The following is a 20,811-nucleotide window of genomic DNA, read 5'->3' on the forward strand; positions in this document are numbered from 1 at the left end:
AGTGTTAACAGACACAAATAATCAGGAATGAGTAAGAACAGGAAATGAAACTGAAGTGTAGAAAAAGCTTCAGTTAATATTTTCAAGGCTAAATTTTAAGGTTAAAACTGAAATCAGACTAAAATTAAGATAAATTTCTTAAAAAAAATAATAAAATTTAGAAAATAAATAATAAAATTTAGAAAGGCAAAGGGACAAAGTTTAAAAGCGGCTTTCAAATTGAAAATCATGTTAGTAAGTGAGCAGCTAGGATATTTTGTATATACATTGTATAGGTGCCCCACCTTTCTATAATATAAGCTCTGCTTGCTTTTACTGTATAAAAGTGCACTTTTCATGGTAACAACTGACAAAAACCATCCATTGATCCATAAAACAACCAGTTCTTTTATCCCATGGCTGTTAAGCTTGTTCAGGATCCCTCGATGTACCGATTTTGTCAAAGCTTTTTGATTGCTAAAGACAAGATTAAATTTAATTGAAACACTATCACACCCATCAATATATGGGCCATACCTGTGTTACAATACACTGCTGGAATTATTACCTAGACAGCTTAGATCAAAAAAGAAGAAAATTGAGACTGTTCACCATACATCACATTTTTGATTGATCATACCTGACCCATAGAAATGGAATCACAGGTTTACTTGAAGTCAGACAAACTGTTAAAGAAGAAAAGCATGCAGTGACTGATTATGTATCAGACAGCCAAGAATAAGCATTGATACAAGTTTAAAACTTGCTGAATGTATAGGAAACAAAACACAGATATTGAAATAAAATAAAACTGCAAACTGAATGCTGGTAAGGAAAAGATCATATGATCAATTTCTACAAAAGATCAAGGAGAAAGTAGATAAAAATAAAGGCTGTGACTGGTTTACAACTGGATTATTAAGAAAAGAAATAAAATGCTTCATTTTGACTGCTCAAAAACAAAAGGCACAACTGAAAAAAAAATCATCAAATGATTCAAGTGCATATTGTTCAGAACAGCAGAAGAAACAGTATTTCATATACTGTTTCTTGTAAAAGAAAATTGCCCAAATTTCTTATAAACAATGACATAACACAGTTGCCAAAATGATTCATTGCAACATCTGTAAACATTGTCATCTGTCAGTAATGAAAAATTGATACGATCATATAGTTGAAAAAGTAGTAAAAATGAGCAAGTTAAAATATTGTGGGATGTCCAAATACAAACTGTGAAAGTCTTAGCTTATAACACACTAGATTTAATAGTATTGGGGAAAAAAACACCAATGTGATTAATTAATTAATTAATTTATTTATTTATTTATTATTTAAATTTTTATACCGCCCTTCTCCCGAAGGACTCAGGGCGGTTCACAGCCTGATAAAAAATACAAAATAATACAATATAAATACGATTAAAATATAATTAAAAAACTTATTAAATTGGCCATGATTAAAATTTAGAATAAAACCCATTAAAAACCCATAAGTTTAAAAACTAACCCAGTCCAGCGCAGATGAATAGGTGAGTTTTAAGCTCGCGACGAAAGGTTCGGAGGTCCGGAAGTTGACGGAGTCCTGGGGGGAGTTCGTTCCAGAGGGCGGGAGCCCCCACAGAGAAGGCCCTTCCCCTGGGCGTCGCCAGACGACACTGTCGCGCCGACGGCACCCTGAGGAGTCCCTCTCTGTGAGAGCGCACGGGTCGGTGAGAGGTATTCGGTAGCAGCAGGCGGTCCCGTAGATAGCCCGGCCCTATGCCATGGAGCGCTTTAAAGACGTTCACCAACACCTTGAAGCGCACCCGGAAGGCCACAGGTAGCCAGTGCAGCCTGCGCAGGATAGGTGTCACGTGGGAGCCACGAGGGGCTCCCTCTATCACCCGCGCAGCTGCATTCTGGACTAACTGAAGCCTCCGGATGCCCCTCAAGGGGAGCCCCATGTAGAGAGCATTGCAGTAATCCAGGCGAGGCGTCACAAGGCGTGAGTGACTGTGCATAAGGCATCCCGGTCTAGAAAGGCGCAGCTGGCGCACCAGGCGAACCTGGTGGAAAGCTCTCCTGGAGGCGGCCGTCAGGTGGTCTTCAAAGACAGCCGCTCATCCAGGAGAACGCCCAAGTTGCGCACCCTCTCCATCGGGGCCAATGACTCGCTCCCAACAGTCAGCCGTGGACTCAGCTGACTGTACCGGGATGCCGGCATCCACCGCCACTCCGTCTTGGAGGGGTTGGGCTTGGGCCTGTTTCTCCCCCTCCCGACCCGTACGGCTTCCAAACACCGGGACAGCACTTGATAGCTTCATTGGGGTGGCCCGTGTGAAAAGTACAGCTGGGTGTCATCAGCGTACAGCTGGTACCTCACACGAAGCCACTGATGATCTCACCCAGCGGCTTCATGTAGATGTTGAACAGAAGGCGAGAATCGACCCTGCGGCACCCACAAGTGAGGCGCGGGTCGGTGAGAGGTATTCGGTAGCAGCAGGCGGTCCCGTAGATAGCCCGGCCCTATGCCATGGGCGCTTTGAAGGCGTTCACCAACACCTTGAAGCGCACCGGAAGGCCACAGGTAGCCAGTGCAGCCTGCGCAGGATAGGTGTCACGTGGGAGCCACGAGGGCTCCCTCTATCACCAGCGCAGCTGCATTCTGGACTAACTGAAGCCTCCGGATGCCCCTCAAGGGAGCCCCATGTAGAGCATTGCAGTAATCCAGGCGAGGCGTCACAAGGCGTGAGTGACTGTGCATAAGGCATCCCGGTCTAGAAAGGCGCAGCTGGCGCACCAAGCGAACCTGGTGGAAAGCTCTCCTGGAGGCGGCCGTCAGGTGGTCTTCAAAGACAACCGTTCATCCAGGAGAACGCCCAAGTTGCGCACCCTCTCCATCGGGGCCAATGACTCGCTCCCAACAGTCAGCCGTGGACTCAGCTGACTGTACCGGGATGCCGGCATCCACAGCCACTCCATCTTGGAGGATTGAGCTTGAGCCTGTTTCTCCCCATCCAGACCCGTCGGCTTCCAGACACCGGGACAGCACTTGATAGCTTCATTGGGGTGGCCCGTGTGAAAAGTACAGCTGGGTGTCATCAGCGTACAGCTGGTACCTCACACGAAGCCACTGATGATCTCACCCAGCGGCTTCATGTAGATGTTGAACAGAAGGCGAGAATCGGCCCTGCGGCACCCACAAGTGAGGCGCGGGTCGGTGAGAGGTATTCGGTAGCAGCAGGCGGTCCCGTAGATAGCCCGGCCCTATGCCATGGGCGCTTTAAAGGCGTTCACCAACACCTTGAAGCGCACCGGAAGGCCACAGGTAGCCAGTGCAGCCTGCGCAGGATAGGTGTCACGTGGGAGCCACGAGGGCTCCCTCTATCACCAGCGCAGCTGCATTCTGGACTAACTGAAGCCTCCGGATGCCCCTCAAGGGAGCCCCATGTAGAGAGCATTGCAGTAATCCAGGCGAGGCGTCACAAGGGCGTGAGTGACTGTGCATAAGGCATCCCGGTCTAGAAAGGCGCAGCTGGCGCACCAGGCGAACCTGGTGGAAAGCTCTCCTGGAGGCGGCCGTCAGGTGGTCTTCAAAGACAGCCGTTCATCCAGGAGAACGCCCAAGTTGCGCACCCTCTCCATCGGGGCCAATGACTCGCTCCCAACAGTCAGCCGTGGACTCAGCTGACTGTACCGGGATGCCGGCATCCACAGCCACTCCGTCTTGGAGGATTGAGCTTGAGCCTGTTTCTCCCCATCCAGACCCGTCGGCTTCCAGACACCGGGACAGCACTTGATAGCTTCATTGGGGTGGCCGGTGTGGAAAAGTACAGCTGGGTGTCATCAGCGTACAGCTGGTACCTCACACGAAGCCACTGATGATCTCACCCAGCGGCTTCATATAGATGTTGAACAGAAGGCGAGAATCGGCCCTGCGGCACCCACAAGTGAGGCGCCGGCGACCTCTGCCCCCCCGTCAACACCGTCTGCGGCCGGTCGGAGAGATAGGAGGAGAACCACCGATAAACGGTGCCTCCCACTCCCAATCCTCCAACCGGCGCAGCAGGGTACCATGGTCGATGGTATCGAAAGCCGCTGAGAGGTCTAATAGGACCAGGGCAGAGGAACAACCCCTATCCCTGGCCCTCCAGAGATCATCCACCAACGCGACCAAAGCCGTCTCAGTGCTGTAACCGGGCCGGAAGCCGGACTGGAACGGGTCTAGATAGACAGTTTCCTCCAGGTGCAGGGGAAACTGATATGCCACCATACTCTCTACAACCTTCGCCGCGAAGCGAAGGTTGGAGACCGGACGATAATTACCTAAAACAGCCGGGTCCAGGGGAGGCTTCTTGAGGGGGGGCCTCACCACCGCCTCTTTCAAGGCGGTCGGAGAGACTCCTCCAACAAGGAAGCGCTCGTAATCCCTGGAGCCACCCTCGTGTCACCTCCTGAGTGGCCAGCACCAGCCAGGAGGGGCACGGGTCCAGTAAACACGTGGTGGCATTCAATCTACCCAGCAACCTGTCCATGTCCTCGGGAGCCACAGGGTCAAACTCATCCCAGAAAATGTCACCAAGACCACCCTCAGACGCCCTGTCCGAATCGCCACAATTTTGGTCCAAACCGTCCCGAAGCTGAACGATTTTATCGTATAGATAACCGTTAAACTCCTCAGCACGTCCCTGCAACGGGTCATCCCGCTCCCCCTGGTGAAGGAGGCGGGCCACCAAACAGGGCAGCTGGGCGGTTATCTGCCGGCGCAATGAGGGAGGAGGCGAGCAACGCCTCGCTTCCCTCAGTGCCACTAGGTAGGTCCTAGTATAGGATCTAACTAGTGTCCGATCAGCCTCTGAACGGCTGGACCTCCAAGAACTCTCTAGGCGTCTTCTCCGGCGTTTCATCCCCCTCAGCTCCTCGGAGAACCAGGGAGCCGGTTGGGATCTGCGCCGGGTCAGAGGCCGCAGAGGCACGACACGGTCTAAAGCCCCAGCCGCAGCCCGTTCCCAGGCTGCAGCTAGTTCCTCTGCCGTGCCGTGAGCCAGACCCTCAGGGAATGGCCCAAGCTCCGTCCGGAACCTCTCTGGGTCCATCAGGCGCCTGGGACGGTACCAACGTAATGGTTCCGTCTCCCTGCGGTGTTGGGTAGCGGTCAGAAAGTCCAGGCGAAGGAGAGAGTGATCTGACCATGACAAAGGCTCTGTGACTATATCTCCCAAGTCCAGATCCTTCAACCACTGACCAGAGATAAAAATCAGGTCCAGTGTGCCTCCCCCAATGTGAGTAGGGCCATCCACTACTTGAGTCAGGTCCAGGGCCGTCATGGAGGCCATGAACTCCCGAGCTACTGTCGATGACGAGCCAGCAGATGGCAAGTTAAAGTCCCCCATGACTAAAAGTCTGGGGGTCTCCACTGCCACCCGGCAAGCACCTCCAGGAGCTCGGGCAGGGCAGCTGTCACGCAGCAAGGAGCCAGGTACGCCACCAGCAAGCCCATCTGACATCTATGACCCCACCTCACAAAGAGGGATTCACACCGCAATCTGAGGTACAGTGGTCTCCCTCGGCTCTAGACTCTCTTTAATAACAACCGCCACCCCCCCCCCCCCTTCCCTCGGCCCTCCGCTGATGGAATGCACGGGAACCCGTGGGCACATCTCAACCAGGGCACGCCTTCAGTGCCCAACCAGGTCTCCGTAACGCCTATAATATCCGCGGCACCCCTGAATCAGATCATGTATTAGGGGCCTTATTGGCCACGGACCGTGCGTTGCATAACATCAGGCGAAGGCCCAGGCTCTGAGGGTCTTGACCATCCGGGAACGGAGAAGTCAGGGGATCGGGCACGCGATCGCCTGTATACATCGAACGCGTGACCCCTAAACCGATGCGATCCCCTTCCGCCATATCTGCCCTCCCACTTACCGTGCAGATGGACTCACCCTCACACAAAGGAACAAACTCCCCCATAACCTCCAACCCATTTGATAGTCGCCACGAGCATGCGCTGGAACTGGTTTCCCCCGACGGGCTACCCCATCACCCACCCTAACCCTCCCACCCACCCCAACCCAAACCCGCCGGTTTCCTCCCCTTAAAATTTCCATTAAAACTCCCACCCGGTATTTCCCCAACACCCGCCCTACCCCTCCCACCCCTTAAAAATCCCTCCCCCTTAAAATCCCCATTAAAACTCCCCTTAAAAAATCTATTAAAACAATTAGTTAAAAATCCCCTAAGTCTCCCGGATTTAGCATGCCATATTCCGTAATACCGTAATACCTGTGAATAGTAGAAGACAAAGAACTGGAGAAGAAAGTATCAATATCTGAAAATCAAAGTTGAAAGATTATGTCATAAACCAACCATGGTGGTCCCAGTGGTTATAGGCACACTGAGTGCCAGACCAAGAACCATGGATAGCTCTTAGAAAATCTGTGCACTGACAGTGTTTTCTTCACTAAAATACAAAAGGCCAGACTGCTTGGATCTGCACGTATGCAATGCTGACACATGACAACATCTACAGTGGGTTCTTGGGAAGAACATGATGCCTATGAAGGACAACTCCAGCTTAAGGATAACTCTAGCTACTGTGATTTCATATTGTTGTGTATGTATTAAATGTAAAAATAATAATTTTAATAATACAATAAATTTATATTATATAAATATATAATAATCCCCAATATGATGAATGTTATGACTTTTCTTTGGCATGTATTCTTCCAGTATCTCCAGGCTTAATTATATTTAAGATAAAAAGGTCTAGAAGAAAGCCTATATAGTGAATGGAACATAACTGTTTGGGTAAAGAAACATCTGCAAGAAAACAACCAAGCTCAGAGGGCACCAAGGACTCTTCATAGAATGTAACTTTATAAGTAAATATTAAGTTTTCTTTATATTACTTCATTTCACCCAACTAGCTTCAAGAAATGTATTAAAACTGAGAGTAAAGGGATCCAGCTAAATTTCAACACTACATTAAAACTAGGATGTGTTCTCTTCAGGTTCTCTACTATCTCTACTCATCTATGCTCATTGCAACTTTTCTTTTCTTTTCCACTGTACTATCAATTGATTTATTTATTTTTAAAAAATGTCATAACAACAGGCCAACCATTTAACTGTTCAACCTGCCAATTATTAATAGCAACAAAAGATGTTTGGTATGGTTGACTTCTATCTAGTGGTTCTCCAGGTTTGGGTAGCCAAGAAGCAACCAGTACATAGCAATATGCTTTAATTTCGTTCATAAATTGGAGGGAAGTAAGTAGGCATTAAAAGCACTTATCTCAAAGTCTACCTGTAATGCTTCTATACAATAGACCCATTCAATGCTACTACTTGCAAATACAATTGGTGTCCTAAAACAATTATGTTCTATTATAAATTATTGTGTTGGCAGTTACTAACTGATTTGGCCAGGACGGTCTGAGAGCAAGCCAGTGCTGGGGAAGAGAATGGCAGTTCGAAAGAAAGTAAGTATGATCAGTAGGCCTGGGTGTGTGGAAATGGTGAAAGGCTATCTCAGTCCCTGGGAATGCTGGCTTTTTCATTGGAACATCCACAAAGCAAGGAATAATCTGTGATAATCTGTAGAGACTGCCCCCGCCTCGCAGGAATGGCCCGTTTTATTACCAAGGGCCGGCCTCAATGACGGATCTTGGGATCCACAGAGGTGGCATGCGAAGAGGAAGAGCCTTTGGGGGTTTTTAGATAGGGCATTTTTAAGGGGTGGGAGGGGTAGGGCGGGTGTTGGGGGAAACCCGCCGGGTGGGGTATCAGTTCCTGCGCATGCTCGTGGCGGTGAGCTAATAGGTCCGAAGGTTATGGGGGGAGTTCAGGTTCCATTGGTGGAGGGTGGCGTTATTTGCACGGTTTGGGGGAGGGGCAGATTTGGCGGAAGCGGGGGCTCGGATCGTGTTAAGGGGGCGCGCGCTCGATATTTGCAGGCGATCGCGCGCCCCGAGCCCCCAGACTTTTCCCGTTCCCCGGATAGCCAAGACCCTCAGAGCCTGGGCCTTCGGCTGATGTTATGTAATGCACGGTCCGTGGCCAATAAGGCCCCTAATTTCGACCTTATTCAGGGGTGCCGCGGACTTTATAGGCATTACGGAAACCTGGTTGGGCGCAGAAGGCGTGCCCTGGTGCAGATGTGCCCACCAGGTTTCCGTGCATTCATCAGCCGAGAGCCCAGGGTAGGGGTGGGGGTGGCGGTTGTGATTAGAGAGTCTGGAGCGAGGAGACCACTGTACCTCAGATTGTCGGTGTGAATCCCTCCTTGTGAAGTGGGGCCATAGATGTCAGATGGGCTTGCTGGTGGCGTACCTGGCTCCTTGCTACGTGACAGCTGCCCTGGCCGAGCTCCTGGAGGTGCTTGCTGGGGTGGCAGTTGAAACCCCCAGACTTTTAGTCATGGGGGACTTTAACTTGCCTTCTTCCGGCTCGTCATCGACAGCAGCTCGGGAGTTCATGGCTTCCATGACGGCCTTAGACCTGACGCAAGTAGTTGATGGCCCTACCCACACGGGGTGGTACACTCGATTTGATTTTGTCTCTGGTCAGTGGTGAGATCTGGACTTAAAGGAAATAGTCACGAACCTTTGTCATGGTCAGATCACTCTCTCCTTCGCCTAGACTTTCTGACCGCCACCCAACACCGCAGGGAGGCGGAGCCGATGCGTTGGTTCCGTCCCAGGCGCCTGATGGACCGGAGAGGTTCGGACGGAGCTTGGGCCATTCCTGAGGTCTGGCTCACGGCACGTCTGAGGAACTTGTTGCGGCCTGGGAGCGGGCGCGGCGGGGCCTTAGATCGTGTCGTGCCTTTGCGGCCTCTGACCCGGCGCGGGTCCCAACCGGCTCCTGGTTCTCCGAGGAGCTGAGGGGATGAGCGCGGAGAAGGCGCCTAGAGAGTTCCTGGAGGTCTAGCCGTTCAGAGGCTGATCGGACACTAGTGAAGTCCTATACAAGGACTTACCTAGTGGCATTGAGAAGCGGCGTTGCTCGCCTCCTCCCTCATTGCGTCGGCAGATAACCGCCCAGCCGCCCTGTTCCGGGTGACTCGTTCCCTCCTTCACCAACGGGATGACCCGCTGCAGGGGCGTGCTGAGGGGTTTAACGGTTATCTATACAATAAAATCGTTCAGCTTCGGGAGGGGTTGGACCAAGATTGCAGTGACTCAGGTGAGGCGTCCGAGGGTGGTCTTGGTGACATTGTCTGGGATGAGTTTGACCCTGTGGCTCCCGAGGACATGGACAGGTTGTTGGGTAGACTGAATGCCACCACGTGTTTACTGGACCCGTGCCCCTCCTGGCTGGTGCTGGCCACTCAGGAAGTGACACGAGGCTGGCTCAGGCGATTCGATCGCTTCTTTGGTGGAGGTGTCTTTCCGGCCGCCTTGAAAGAGGCGGTGGTGAGACCCCTCCTTAAGCCTTCCTGGACCCGGCTGTTTTAGGTAATTATCGTCCAGTCTCAACCTTCGCTTGCGGCGAAGGTTGTAGAAATATGGTGGCATATCAGTTTCCCCTGCACCTGGATGAAACCGTCTATCTAGACCCGTTCCAGTCCGGTTTCCGGCCGGTTACAACACAGAGGCGGCTTTGGTCGCGTTGGTGGATGATCTCTGGAGGGCCAGGGATGAGGTTGTTCCTCTGCCCTGGTCCTATCAGACCTCTCAGCGGCTTTCGATACCATTGACCATGGTATCCTGCTGCGCCGGCTGGAGGGATTGGGAGTGGGAGGCACCGTTTATCGGTGGTTCTCCTCCTATCTCTCCGACCGGACGCAGTCGGTGTTGACAGGGGCAGAGGTCGGCCCGAGGCGCCTCACTTGTGGGGTGCCGCGGTCGATCCTCTCGCCTTCTGTTCTTTATCTACATGAAGCCGCTGGGTGAGATCATCAGTGGTTTCGCGTGAGGTATCAGCTGTATGCGGATGACACCCAGCTGTACCTTTCACGCGGACCACCCCAGCGAAGCTATCGAAGTGCTGTCCCGGTGTCTGGAGGCTGTCGGGTCTGGATGGGGAGAAACAGGCTCAAGCTCAATCCCTCCAAGACAGAGTGGCTGTGGATGCGGCATCCCGGTACAGTCAGCTAAATCCGGCTGACCATCGGTGGCGAGTCATTGGCCCCGATGGAGGGTGCGCAACTTAGCGTCCTCCTGGATGAGCGGCTGTCTTTGGAAGATCATTTGACGGCCGTCTCCAGGAGAGCGTTTACCAGGTTCGCCTGGTGCGCCAGTTGCGCCTTTCTGGACCGGGATGCCCTGTGCACAGTCACCCACGCACTCGTGACGTCTCGCCTGGATTACTGCAATGCTCTCTACATGGGGCTCCCTTGAAGGGCATCCGGAGGCTGCAGTTAGTCAGAATGCGGCTGCGCGGGTGATAGAGGAGCCCTCGTGGCTCCCGTGATAACACCCATCCTGCGCAGACTGCACTGGCTACCTGTGGCCTTCCGGTGCGCTTCAAGGTTTTGGTGACCACCTTTAAAGCGCTCCATGGCATAGGGCCGGGTTATCTGGGACCGCCTGCTGCTACGAATACCTCTCACCGACCCGTGCGCTCTCACAGAGGGACTCCTCAGGGTGCCGTCAGCGAGGCAATGTCGTCTGGCGGCCCAGGAAGGGCCTTCTCTGTGGGGCTCCCACCCTCTGGAATGAACTGCCCCCAGGACTTCGTCAGCTTCCGGACCTTCGGACCTTCCGCCGCGAGCTTAAAACATATCTATTTAATTGCGCAGGACTGAGTTAGTTTTTAGTTTATGGGTTTTATCTTGGGTTTTAATTTTTATATTTTTAATTAAGGCTTTTGAATAAGTTTTTTAATTGTTTTTAGAATTGTATTTATTGTATTTCTTGTTTTTAAATGCCTGTAAACCGCCCTGAGTCCTTTGGGAGATAGGGCGGTATATAAATATAAACAATAAATAAATAAATAAAAATAAATAAAGACTGGAGGCTGGAAAAATGTGCCTGGAAAACTAATCAGTCTAGGCTACTTTGGGTCAAGCTGTGGTATGGTAATCAATTTCATGTACTAGAACTTTTGACCAGAGAATCTTTTTTTTTAAGGTCTACTTGGGGTAACCTTTCTCAATTAATGCTCCATCAGAGGTCACTAGGGGTCTTATGGAAGATTCTGATTTAAAAAAAAAGAATAAGCTTAGTTGCTTTTAAATTTGTACATTCCAGAATGCTAGGGTTCACACTGGTAGGAATATCTACATGCCATGATTCAGTGGCCAACCTGCCACTTTGCAGTTACCACTTGTTAATAACTGGTAAAAACTGTGGATTGTGTAAATTAGAAGTTAATTATATTGTGAAGTTTTTATGTCTTTTGTCATTTTCATCCTGGAGTTCCCTGAGACCTTAAAATTATTTCAAGGGCTTTTCCAGAATAAAAAGGTTGAGAAAGGCTGCTTAAGGGCTTTTGTAGAGAGCAAGAGGGTAAGCTCTCAAGAGAAAGGTAGGAATTCAAGAAGCATAAAGTTCACTCTGCCTGAATAGCAATAGCACTTAGACTTATATACAGCTTCATAGTGATTTTACAGCCCTCTCTAAGTGGTTTACAGAGTCAGCATATTGCCCCCAACAATCTGGATCCTCATTTTACCCACTTCCAAAGGATGGAAGGCTGAGTCAACTATGAGCCAGTGAGATTTGAACTGCCAAACTGCAGCTAACAGTCAGCTGAAGTAGCCTGCAGTACTGCACTCTAACCACTGTGCCACCTCTGCTCTGAAAGAATGATTCCTCATAGATCTGAAAAATATTTTTTAAAGGCACCATTCTTATTTATCTTGAAAACTTAGGAAATTGTACTCAGATGGGAATAAGAGGAGAAAAAGTTGTAATACATGATTTTTGTGAACTAGAAACCTGGGAACTATTGTTATAGAGCACAACCTGAGCCATTTTGTTGCAATTTTCATTTGAAAATTATTTTCATTGTTAAACGTTTTTAAAAACTATTTTTACTTTGTGGAATAGCTGAGAGATGAGGGCCATTATGAAGAGACTTTATTTTCCAATAAGAATATTGAATTCATATACAACTTATGTTGTATCTTCTGCAAGGTTGATATTCCTATGATCGGAACACAAAAAGGAGAAGGAGGAGGAGGAGAAGGTTACACTGGTGAAACGTCCTGCCATTCTACTAGCCACAGCAAAATGGTAATGGAAACACAGTTCCTGGTGGATTGATGAGAGTGGGGTAATTTTGCAGGAACTATCAACTTTCTCTGGCCAGAACTGAGAATATGGGAATTCAAATATGGGAAGTCTTTCACCAGCATAAGGTGATAAACATTTGTTTCATGCTGGAACATGTGAGCTCAACTTCAGCTTGCCTCCTCAGTAGACTGATGAAAATATTGAAGATCTATACTGAAGCCAAGTTCTCAGGAAAACAACTAGTGAGGCATCTACATGATATGGTAACTAGGATGTACTGTATGCTTAAACTGTTAGAGGGTTGCTTATATATTTCTGTATTCAAGGTACCCTATCGTGATATTGCAATTTTTGTGGGGAGGGGGGCCTGGATCATTTATTCACTTATTACCCTCTTCCTATTTCCTACATATCCTGTAATCCCTTAGTTTATAACTCTGACATCTATCTGTCCTGTGCTTTGATTTACCTTTGGGGAATGTGTAAGGGGGGGGGGCATCTGTTTTGTCTCAGTTCTGAAGCCTCCTGAAAGAAGCGCCTGGATGACCATCTTCACACCTGTGGATTGGCTCATTCAACATCAAACTGAGGGGAGGAGTATCTAACTCCTTTAGCCTAACAGAATTGCCTAAGGGGACCTTAGAGCCTGCTTTGCTTTTGTCTTGCAATCACTTCCTTTCGATAAAAGGTTCCTTTTGAAATGCTGCTGTTCAAGAGTCCGTACGTACTTTCTTGATTTGGGGAGTAGACGCAGGACTTTACACAGGGATTTGTTCCTTCATTTTTTTTATTTTATAGACAAACATACAATACATAATCAATCATTCAGTGTATCATCCGGGTACATCTTTTGTGTCTTCTTACTCCTCCAATATTTATCATTTCTGAATGTTATCGTTTCATTTATTGTAATATTTCTCCCACATTTGTTGCTTTATTATTAATATATTTATGTACAATATCTTCTTTCTCCTCTTCCTTCTTCACTTATTTCACTACAATATTGCCATATCTATCTATCTATCTATCTATCTATCTATCTATCTATCTATCTATCTATCTATCTATCTATCTATCTATCTATCTATCTATCTATCTTCTCTAACCAATGGTTAAAATTGCCCCCAGATCTTAAAGTATTCTGGTTCATCTCTTTCAAATTATTGTGGCAGTCAGAATTTTTTTTCCTGTTTGTTTTTTCAACTCAGAGCTATGCACCAGGAAATTCCTGTTTTTAGTAATTACTGCAATGAAGACCCTAACTAAAATTATAATTTATGAAAAATGTATATGTAAAAGATGTTTGAAAAATGTGCATCTACAAGGCTGGTAAATAGGTTTTAGTAATTTTTCAAAGCATGCTGACAGATTTGTAGTACTGTCTATTTGGACACTTCTTTTGAATTACATGTCTCCAGTTAGAGCTGCTGGTTGGGAAATACAAAATGTATTAATAGTGAGCAGCTGGTTCCCATTCAGGAACTATTTATTTGGGTCTCTTTATGAGTCAGACTTGATGCCATGATAGGCTAAAAGGAGCTTGTCATGTTCCCCGTTGACATGTTTTGAAAATTACAAAGAGAAATCAGTGGCCTGTGTCCTTTTATTAAATCTTTTTAGGGAAGTTAATTGAACTGTTTTCAATTAACTAATTAGGAAGTCTACAGAGAAACAAAGCATTTAGGGAACTTATTAGCAAATGACAGCAGTTTTACACCTTGTCTCTTCATCTAGAGCCAATCACCCATTCATGCAGAGCCGAGCAGGGAAGGCATGAGCAGACCCTGTAAATGAAGTAGTCTTCTGTTTCAATCACCCAGGTCAGCCCTAAACTTCTTATTGGATTAAAAGCATTTCAGTTGCTTTTTGGTGAACTGAAGGTACAATCTGAAAATATGCAAGGAATACACATTACGCACCACAAGGACAACATTTTTCCATATCCCAGGGGTGTCAAACTCGATTTCATTGAGGTCCACATCAGGGTTGTGTTTATCTTGGAGGGGCCAGGGTAGGCGTGGCCGTGGCCATCTTGATGTCACTCGTGTCAGGCGCTCCTGTGTTGGGCAGAGTGCTCAGCCAGTGAAAATGGGCTCCTGAGCTCTGTTTTCAGCTGCGACAGCTTCCTGCAACCCTCTGCCAGTGAAAACAGAGCTCGGGAGAGCTGCAAGAGGCCCTCCTGAGGTCCATTTTTACAGGCAGAAGCACTCTGGGCAGTCCTTTGCTATTTGCACGGCAGCCCCATGGGCCAGACTTAAGCACCCCGTGAGCCGGATCCAGCCCCCGGGCCTTGAATTTGATACCCCTGCCATATCTAGAGGCCTGGAGCATGCTATGGGGTCAGCAGTGCTGACCCCATTATGCAAGGCATTTTCATTTACCAGGATGAGCAACAATGATGTTTATTCAATACAATACAGCAGCAATTGTTTTTATAGATTTATTTGCATTCATTTAACTTTCTAAATTCCATTCAGCAAGCAGAGAAAAAGTGTTTTATTATTATTATTTGCAGATGGTTTTCAGAAAATACCTGCATACAAAGAAATATATACCGTATATACTCGAGTATAAGCCGAGTTTTTCGGCACGTTTTTTGTGCTGAAAAACGCCCCCTCGGCTTATACTCGAGTCTACCCTTGCAGAGCCGACCCAGGGAGAGGGTTTTTTGCCCTCGGGAACAGCTGGGCCGGCAGGACGAGCCCAAATGCTGCCGGCATGCTTTGCCAGCTCGGCCGGCTCGTTTTGGGGCGGTGGCTGGCCTCCGGCGTTTTCTTCCGCCGCTTTTTGATGGCGGCGGCGGTGGTCGGCGGAGGGGCGGAGGGGCGGAGGCGTTGACATTTCGCCCCCTCTCACTCGTCCTCCTCTTGCCCGCGGTGGGGGCGGAGGGGCGTTGTCACCCTCGCCTCCTCTCCGAGCCAAAATTGAGTGCGGCGGCAGTGGGGTGGTGGGTGGGGAGGCCGCCGTGAAGTGCCGGCTGGGGGCCGGGGCCAATCCCGGCTCCCCAGCCGGCACTTCACGGCGGCCTCCTGCCGCCGCACTCAATTTCGGAGAGGACGGCGAGTGTGTCAAACGCCAAGGCGAGAAGAACTCTATTTGTTTGTCACTCTCGCCTCCTCTCCGAAAGCGAAATTGAGTGCGGCGGCAGTGGGGGTGGGTGGGGAGGCCGCCGTGAAGTGCCGGCTGGGGGCCAGGATTGGCCCCGGGATCCCCAGCCGGCACTTCACGGCGGCCTCCCCCACCCACCCACCAACACTGCCGCCGCACTCAATTTCGGCCGGAGAGGAGGCGAGGGTGACAACGCCTCCGCCTCCGAGGCGAGAGTGACAAACAAATAAAGAGAGTTCTTCGCTTGGCGTTGTCACCCTCGCCCTCCTCTCCGAGCCAAAATTGAGTGCGGCGGCAGTGGGGTGGTGGGTGGGGAGGCCGGGATTGGCTCCTGGCCCCCAGCCGGCACTTCACGGCGGCCTCCTGCCGCCGCACTCAATTTCGCTCGGAGAGGAGGCGAGTGACAACGCCTCCGCCCCCACCGCGGGCAAGAGGAGGACGAGTGAGAGGGGCGAAATGTCGAATGCCCCTCCGCCTCCGCCGACCACCGCCGCCGCCATCAAAAAGCGGCGGAAGAAAACGCCGGAGGCCAGCCGCCGCCCCAAAACGAGCCGGCCGAGCTGGCAAAGCATGCCGGCACTTCAATCCCGGGCTCCCCCAGCCGGCACTTCACGGCGGCCTCCCCCCACCCACCCACCCACCCACCCCCACTGCCGCTTCGCACTCAATTTCGGCTTTTCGGAGAGGACGGCGAGTGTGTCAAACGCCAAGGGGCGAGAAGAACTCTCTTTATTTGTTTGTCACTCTCGCCCTCCTCTTACTCGTCCTCCTCTCGCCCGCGGAGGGGGCGTTTGTCACGAATACATCCCAATAAAATGCAAAGGTTTCAAAGCATGTTTTGGAAAAGCAGCGAGGGATGGGGGGAGAATGCTGCCTTGAATGTGAAAGAAACGTGGAAAACTCCAACTACAGTATAAAAAAAAACATTTGCACTCAGTACTTTTTATTTTATTTTATTTTTTGCCAAGTTTTCCCCAGGGTTTTTCCCCTATGGAAATTGGGGAGGTGGGGAGAAAGAGGTGAAAAAGAAAAGCCTCTTGGAAAGCGGAGAAATACGGCAAGAACAAACAATTTCTCCCCCCGAGAGGGGGGCAGGAGGAGGAGGAGGAGGAGAGATGGGGGCATTGCAAGCTAGGGTGGGAAGAAGGAGGAGGAAGAAGAAGGGAGGCAAAAGAAACCGACCCTCGCGCAGATCAGCAAATTAGCTTTCCTTCTCCAAACCAATTTTTTTTTTAAAAAAAAACCCGTTCTACCCAGAGCAAATGGCAAATAAGCAGCCCGTTTTGAGTCTGATTATTGTTTCATGGTGGTTGCCCTCTCTGATCTCCTTGTACATGACAAGGCACCTCTAACCCAGCGCTTTGTGTTTGTTATTGGTAATTCTCCTCTCCTTCTTCCATTGGAGTCCTCTCCTTCCTTTCCGAACGGGCGGGCGATTTACCTTCTCTGCCTCTTTTATTTTCCTGGAGGTGGAGGTGTATTCCTAAGGATGCCTTCAGTGCTGGGGAAGGAGCCGATCCATGGAGGGAGGGGCGACGCTGCCGAGAAGCCGCTGCTTACAGAGAGCGAAAGAGCCAGGAGACCTTGGCATAGGTGGGCGGCTGGTGTAAGGCAGGGCAGAACCTTCGACCCGCAAGGATCCCGGGAGGTGGGGGACGAAGAGAGGCAGAGAAGGAGGAGGAGGAAGGAAAAGAAAAGAAAAGGGGAGTGAAAATAAGAGCAGTCAGAGCAATAAATAAATATTGCTGGGCTGCTTTCCAAAAATCCTCAGCACGGAACTAAAAGGTGCAAGGGTTTTGTGAGTTCAAACAGTCCCTTCCAGACTAACACGTTTCATTAAAAAATACAAAGTTTGGTAAACTGAAGCTCGCTCTGTCCACGTAAAAATCATCATCATCATATAATAATGATAATAATAATAATAATAATAATGATGATGATAATGATAATAATGATAATGATAATGATAATAATAATAATAATAATAATGATAATGATAATAATGATAATGATAATAATAATAATAATAATGATGATGATGATAATAATGATAATGATAATAATAATAATAATAATAATAATGATGATGATGATAATAATGATAATAATGATAATGATAATAATAATAATAATAATAATGATGATGATGATGATGATGATGATAATGATAATGATAATAATAATAATAATAATAATAATAATAATAATAATAATAATAATATTCAGCCGTGCTTCGCTTTGATGGCAGCCTGACGTAAAAAGGGGGGCAGGGGGATACATACACGGTTAGGGAAAAATAACAAAACAATGTTTTGGGCTCAATTGCAGTCTTAAATTGAGGACTACCGGTACTTGCAATTTGAACCTTATTGGACACTTCATTCCTGGAGGGTTTTTAAAGAACAGACTGGACAATCCTTTGTCTGAAACAGTATAGGATCTCTTGCTTGAGGAGTGGGGACTGGACTAGAAGATCACTGTTAGTTTGGGATATGTTCAGAGCCCACACATCTGATGACATAAAAAAATTGGCAAAGTCATCTCAAGTCACTTTGGCCGTTATTCCAGGTGGGCTTACATCTGTATTGCAGCCCCTAGATGTCAGTTTAAATAAACCTTTCAAGGACCATGTGCGAAGGATGTGGCATGAATGGATGACATCTGGTCAAGCTCGTCTGACAAAAGTTGGAAATCTGAGAAAGCCAGACATAGAACTAATAGCACAGTGGGTTCGTGATGCATGGGAAGATATTCCAGAGGACATGGTGCAACGTGCCTTCAAGAAATGTGGCATTAGTAATGCTATGGATGGCAGTGAAGACAGCGCATTGTATGAGAGTGACAGCAGTGATGATGACGACTGTGAACTCAGTGATGACGACAACGTATATGCGGATAACATCACAGAAGCTGAAGTAGCTGAAGCTCTGTTTGGACAAACAGATGATGAGGAGGAGAACTCCAGTTTTGAGGGATTTTAGCTCTCGTTAGCTTGGTTGCTGTTACTTTTAAAGATACTGTATTTTTGATACCATATTCTTTTTGGGGACCCCCTTTTGCACTTTTATTGTTTTTCGTTCAAATAAATATTCATGTTATTTTACTTGGCTCTATCTTTATTTTTTACATTGACCAGTAGCTGCCTCATTTCCCACCCTCGGCTTATACTCGAGTCAATAGTTTTTCCCAGTTTTTGTGGTAAAATTAGGTACCTCGGCTTATATTCGGATCGGCTTATACTCGAGTATATACGGTAATTTTCTATTTACTATTAGCCTGTAAATAAAAATAAGATGCTATTTAAAAGGCTAAACAGAAGACTTTTTGATTTTTCAATAAACAATAAATATTGCTATGGATATGGAAGAACCAAGAAAGGACAAGATGTTAAATGGAAAAAATTTTGTTTTGAATTCTAATTGTTTATGATATTTTTTTCTTATGATAATCTGTGGATGTGAAGCTGGATTTGGAAGGGTTATTAATGTACCTCCGTATTGATGGAAAAGACTTTTAAGGATAGACAGTCAGGAAAACAGATGAACTATAGAACACATTAAGCAAGAATTCTCACTTAAAACACTCATATCTGCATAATTTTTGAGATATGACCCAGTTTCCATGAGAGGTACATAATGTGGGTTTTAGTTAGGACAAGAATGATGTAACATGCCAAGTTATCTTTTGGCAATTTTTTTTGTCTAGCAATCCATGAATTAACCCTATATACTTGGTCAATTTGAAAAGCAACCTCTTGTGGGTCACATCATAGCATTTCAGCCAAAGCTTCTGATAAGGTTTTCTTAAGATCTTCATCCTTTACTTCCTGCAAGTCTCTGATTCTCAAAGCCCCCTCCACTGCCCTGTACTGCAACACCACCACCTGAACTTCATTTTTATCCACTTTTATTTGCAATTCTCCCATTTTATTTTCCAAATGCTGGTTGGACTAACTAATTTCTTCCACTTTCTCCTCCAACTCCTCCAGATTCTTTTTCAAGCCTTGAAAAACCATCAAAATGTCATCTCTTATTTTTTTATTATTTTCTTTCATTTCCTCTCTGGTCAATTCATTCATCTCAGAGATATGGTTCATAACTTCTTTGAATGTTTCTTCAAACATTTTTGTCTGTTCTTTAAACATATCTTCCATACCCACTTCATATCCCCTTCTCGCTGTAATAGGTTTAGGTGGCTTAGAAGCCATTTCAATTTCCAAGTTAGAGTTCAATAATAAAGTCAAAGATACAAAAAAACCCAAAACCCTTTTTCTATCTTCCTTTCAATGTAGGAGAGCCTCCACTTTATTACAATCCACAAATACAGTCTCCAGTTGATTACACAAACAGCTTCTGACTTTCATTTCCTCTCAGACGCCATTTTCAGCAATCTTAGTTTAAACAATAGAAAGTTTCTTTTCTTAAAGGATAGAAGTCAGGTTCAATACTTGCAGTCCCAATGATCGATCACTTGTGTTTGTTCCGTCTGCATCCAGAAATCGAAAAATGAAAATCATTTGAGCAGAGGTGGTCACTTTCTTCTTTTCCTGCTGCAGCAGGCATGCGATGGATTCGGAGCTCAGCGGAATTATGCAGGACTCAACCCTCCGAGGCTCCGCTTTCACAAAGCAAAGTCTCTGGGGAGTTCTACTGCTTTTCCGCTGTTCTTTCCTTTCCCTTTCTCCCAGGAAAGGTATTTCAAGTCGTTTTTCGCTGTTTTCGCTGGCTTTTACAAAATCTCAGCACGGGGTGCCTTTTCAGGCATCCAGCGAGGAAAGCAGCACCACCGGAAGTCCTCTTGTAACATGCCAAGTTGAAGATAGATCATTCTGGAGAGATCCATCTATGACTGGAGAGATCCATCTATGATGGAGAGATCCATCTATCCAAAACTGACTTTATGGCAATCAATCAATCAATCAATCAATCAGTCGACGTACTAACCAACTAGTCGATCAATGTTTCTTCCATTTACTCTTGAATGCTATTCTTAATGCAGAATGCAGAATAAAAATATATTTATTCATTTAAAAGATTTCAGTGGCCACTCATCTTAAAATATTGCTCAGCCCAGCCCACCTCACAGAGTTGTTGTTGTGGGGAATATAGGAGGAGGGAGCATTATGTATGTTCACTGCCCTGAGTTATTTATAAAATAACAAAGGTGAGATAAAAACAAAATAAATAAATAAATAATGAATGAATGAATGAAACACAACTCTAGGTGGTTCACAATAAAATACCAGACAACAAAGTTTTTTATATTTGTATTATCCACACAAAAGATCTGTTTTACTGTCATGATAATCTCACAAAAAGATGTATCAATTCACAGCTGATCCAGAACTGCCTTTTTATTAGACAGTAAAAAATTACACTCATAAAAACCTTCCATACTATCCAGGGATTATAAATGTTTAAAGAGAAAAAAAATCTTGTAGGACAGTAACATCTTACACAATAAAATATTAAGAGTAACTTTCAAAAACACCTCTATGTTGTACTTCACATTCACAGGCATAGATCATAGATCTAATCAAATCCAGAAGTGAATTTTAC

Source organism: Ahaetulla prasina, chromosome 8 (assembly GCF_028640845.1).
Source record: "Ahaetulla prasina isolate Xishuangbanna chromosome 8, ASM2864084v1, whole genome shotgun sequence".
NCBI classification, from domain to species: Eukaryota; Metazoa; Chordata; class Lepidosauria; order Squamata; family Colubridae; genus Ahaetulla; species Ahaetulla prasina.